The following is a 3,272-nucleotide window of genomic DNA, read 5'->3' as shown; positions in this document are numbered from 1 at the left end:
ATGGTTGGTATTACTCATATCAATCATGTACTAAGCTAAATCAAGCTGTGGAGTATGTTTGGGTAGCACAAACCTTTTATATAATGCAATGACCCTAAATATATCATTTTTTAATCCTTGTTGTAGTTTCATTTAATAATCCAATTTTTTAATTATTAAATTAATTTAATTGTCTAGGCTGCACTGAGAGAAAGCTAGTAGGTTTTTCCGAATTTCAAATAAGTTGTTACAAATATATTTCCCATTTGTGTTCTTTACTGTCTTTACAATTTGTCGATGATTGATGCCCTTCTTTGAGGATGATGGTACTCCTTAGGACTCATATAATGAGAAGAAAAGAGCTTAACTAATTTGGAAGGTGTTTTTGCTGCTGTGATGTAATTTAACCCACCATTAACCTTAAGTTTCAATCTAAAACTTACCAAAGGTAAGCCTTGGTCATGAATGATTTGTAGCAATTGTTTAGTGTTTTGTTTGAATGCTCTTTTCTTGTAGACTTAGTATCAATATCGATCAATTTTGTATTTTATTGTCGACGCTACATCTTGTTTAAGCCTTGTATTAATTAAACTTATAGTAATTAGATGTTAAGGGTCTTATTCTAATTGGGATGACTTTTGTCACACCCCGACCCTAGTCGGGTACGTGCCAATCGCCAAGATAACAAGGAGTGGACCCTAGAACATTCTCCCTCCTGGTCATCATAAGGCTCAAAACAAACCCGCTACCACAACGTACTGAAGAGGGAGACAACCTCCACTACAGAACCAGCCAGGGTTCCAAATACAACCAGAAAATACAAATATAGGAATAATACACAAAAGTCAAGTATAGTGGATCCATAGAATTTACATGCACACTGCAAACTAACCTAGACAAGAAGAAAAGGTAGGTCAGTCTAATGTCTGCCCAGCACAACCCAGTCCAACGTTGCAACCTGAGGAAGAAGAACAGAGAGTACTGAGTAACATATGTTACCTAGTGAGTGGTGACAACATAGATATAACAAAGTAGTAAAGCATTCTAAATAGTAATTACCACAATAATAATAACATATAAAAGTAGATCCAGGTATTCAACAGATTAACAGCTAACACAATAGTTCCAAAGTAGTCTAGGTAAATAACATTTTCCAACACATTGAGCACCGCTCAATATACAGGTTGGCCTTAAACAATTCCTAAGCTAATCGTGACCGCGACTAGCTACAGGACCACCAAGGTGTTTTAAAACTTTTAAAATTCACAATACTACCTTCCTTGGTGTTGGCCACTGAGATTCCCGTGTGGTGACCCCCGGGTTTCTCATATAAAAACTCCCTGTCAATGGCTCCGTGCATCTCTTGATCAGGGTAAACTTAGGATTGACCACGCTGCCTCCCATTAGGCCAGACCGTGGAACCCCACACTGCAGTGTTGGACTAAAGTCCACTGTCACCATCAAAATCCGAATGCCATAGTGCAATTCTTTCCGATTCCAACTCAAGGAATCAAGCATACGATGCTTAAATACGGAAATATAAATCAATCCAGATTCCCTTTGTATGTAAATACATATACATATACATGTAAACATATATCTTTCAAAATACATATGTATAAGTATGCTGGAATAATCTTTGCCAAAAAAACTCTATACTCAAAATATCCATATATAGCAAATGAAATATGGTTTAGCATCAAATTCATGATATAAAACATATAAAGAAATACTGTCATACTCTTATTAAATCTATGCAATTAACAATTAAACCATTCACTGAACCCGTCGTCTCGCCTTGCGACGCGCTCACAGGTCGGCAGTTTCCTTCCCATGGGAGGAACCTTCGCCACCTAGAGTCACACAAAGAATCCAAGAACCAATGAACACAAGAACGAAAACTAAAATGCATGCGAATGCAAGGTTACATGTCAAACATGTAACTCTAGGGTGTTAGGAGATAACGATGTCATTTTGGACCCAAACAATCTCAAATCAAAGTAAAACAAGTTCCAATGAATTCCAAGGAAGAGGGGCTTCGATTTGGACCAAAGAAATACAAGAAAAAGCCAAGGTTTTTCAGAATTGTTACAGTACCACACGAATTTGCTACAGTAAAACCGGCCTTAATCGATGGTTTATCGACAATTTACAACTCCAAATCGGGAAATTTCTTCACAAACATACAGACAAATGAATCACAAGATAGAGGGCTTCCATTTGAGTCCAAAAACAACTCAAACCAAGGTTGATTTATAGGGTTTCAAGGATTTTCGAAAAAAAATAAATAGGAAGAAAATACAAGAAGAAAACCTTGAATCGAACCCTTACCAAGCTCAGGAGAATGAGAGGAAGAGAATAGAAGCGTTGATTCGCCAAAATAGCTTACCGAAGAAATTTTTCTAAAATTCTTTGATGTTCGGCCGAAGGAAGGAAAAAGGAAAAGAAAAGAAGAAAGAATAAGGGAAGGAAAGAAAGAAGCCACGTTGCTTCTTTATCCATTCAATTTCATATTTTCAGTTTTTTTTTTTGAAATAGGAGAAATTACCAAAATGCCTTTTTTAAGAGAAAATTGAAAGAATGAGTCCAAAAGACCATTTTGCCCCTGGGTTTTGGCTGGTTTTCACACACAACCTACTGTGCACTCATGCAAGGATGCCACTAGTGCAAAATGACCATTTTGCCCCTAATACATGCACAAAAATCTAAAAAGAGCATGAGGTCAAAAATCAGGACAAGGTATTACAACTTTGCTTGCTCCTAATGCATTTTAATGGCAACATTTAGTCATTGTTATTTTTACAAAGTATTTGACCTTGAATAAAGGGAATCTATTACAGTTCTTCTCCTGAGTTATTAATTCTCTTGAAAAAATTCCCACAAGTGATTGCCAAAGTTTGCACATTTCTTTATTTATAGGGGTGTATATTCTCTAATCAAAATTAGGTTCAATTTTCTCTATTTTTTAATTTGGGCTTTCTTAATGGTGGTTCGGCTTTTGGTAGTATAATTTTACAAGTTCAAAAAATTGAATATATTAACAAACATATAATAAAAAAAATAATTCTAAAAATTGAAGTTTTCAATTCAGTTTTAAATTTTCCTTTTTTTTTAAAAAATGGCTTTTGTTTAATTAGGATAGTTATTTATTTATTTATTTATAACTCTATTAATTTGGTTGTTAAAAATGGAAGTTCCCAAGCACAAGCAAAATAAAAGCCCCTAAGAATGAAACATAATAGTTAGAACTGTTTATTGCAAAGTTTACTTTTAATATAAATATTAAACATATA

At 34.7% G+C, this 3,272-nt stretch overlaps 1 long non-coding RNA gene across 2 annotated transcripts; it reads right to left on the bottom strand.

The window, feature by feature from the left end:
• Positions 1-599: 599 nt before the first annotated feature.
• Positions 600-2,424, bottom strand: LOC120276374. 2 transcript variants are annotated; one of them, XR_005541228.1, is made up of 3 exons: positions 2,311-2,424; positions 1,721-1,832; positions 600-937 (listed from the first exon to the last, which is right to left on the bottom strand). It is a non-coding gene; the product is annotated as an uncharacterized LOC120276374 (long non-coding RNA). The 2 variants fall into 2 exon arrangements; XR_005541229.1 differs by having other exon boundaries at positions 1,760-1,832.
• Positions 2,425-3,272: the final 848 nt, after the last annotated feature.

Source organism: Dioscorea cayenensis, chromosome 14 (assembly GCF_009730915.1).
Source record: "Dioscorea cayenensis subsp. rotundata cultivar TDr96_F1 chromosome 14, TDr96_F1_v2_PseudoChromosome.rev07_lg8_w22 25.fasta, whole genome shotgun sequence".
Lineage (NCBI taxonomy): Eukaryota > Viridiplantae > Streptophyta > Magnoliopsida > Dioscoreales > Dioscoreaceae > Dioscorea > Dioscorea cayenensis.
Note: the sequence above shows the minus strand (reverse complement) of the source record. Positions and strands in the feature narration are given on the sequence as shown.